This window comes from Leptonychotes weddellii, unplaced genomic scaffold (genome assembly GCF_054177405.1).
Source record: "Leptonychotes weddellii isolate Sample4059 unplaced genomic scaffold, ASM5417740v2 HiC_scaffold_45225, whole genome shotgun sequence".
NCBI classification, from domain to species: Eukaryota; Metazoa; Chordata; class Mammalia; order Carnivora; family Phocidae; genus Leptonychotes; species Leptonychotes weddellii.
Window position 1 is genome coordinate 1 of NW_028012119.1, and position 814 is coordinate 814.

At 43.0% G+C, this 814-nt stretch overlaps 1 long non-coding RNA gene across 1 annotated transcript; it reads left to right on the forward strand.

Moving 5' to 3' along the window:
• On the forward strand, positions 1-722 carry LOC145719449 (uncharacterized). Its single transcript, XR_014142386.1, has 2 exons — positions 1-199; positions 618-722. It is a non-coding gene; the product is annotated as an uncharacterized LOC145719449 (long non-coding RNA).
• Positions 723-814: the final 92 nt, after the last annotated feature.

Below are 814 nucleotides of genomic sequence, written 5' to 3' on the forward strand. Positions count from 1 at the left end.
GGGCTCAGATGAGGAGGATGATAGTGGGAAGGACAAGAAAAAGAAAACAAAGAAGATTAAGGAGAAATACATAGACCAGGAAGAACTGAACAAGACCAAGCCCATTTGGACCAGAAACCCTGATGATATTACCCAGGAGGAATATGGAGAGTTTTACAAAAGTCTTACTAATGACTGGGAAGACCACTTGGCAGTCAAGGTGAGAAGCCTTGCTTGTTGACTCAACAGGAAAAGCAGGCAGAAGGGTGTTGGTGGTAGTAGATAAGTGGAACTTGCCCACCTGGCTAGTAGGTGGGAACTGAATGCCACGGAGCCACATCCATTCACTTTCTGATGACCCTTTCAGGGTGAAGAAAGGACATCCTTCCCAGTGACCTCACTTTGTTTCCATGGCAGGTTCTGGATGGGATTGTTTTCTCATTGATCTAAGGGTTATACATAGGTGTCCCATTGTAGCTTAATTCAGGGTGTAAGAGCTTAATTTGCTCAACAGCTGTCCTATGGCATCTTTTCTGTCTTTGGGGAAGATCTTGTTCTAAGCAATTTAATGAAATGATGTTGAGAGTAAACACTTCTATCTTAAAATACACTACTGGTTTACCTTGGATTTCTTTCAGCATTTCTCTGTAGAAGGTCAGCTGGAATTCAGGGCATTGCTGTTTATCCCCCGTCGGGCTCCTTTTGACCTCTTTGAGAACAAGAAGAAAAAGAACAACATCAAACTGTATGTTCGCCGTGTGTTCATCATGGACAGCTGTGATGAATTGATACCAGAGTATCTCAGTGAGTGTTGTCTTGGTCTCATGTAGTTAGT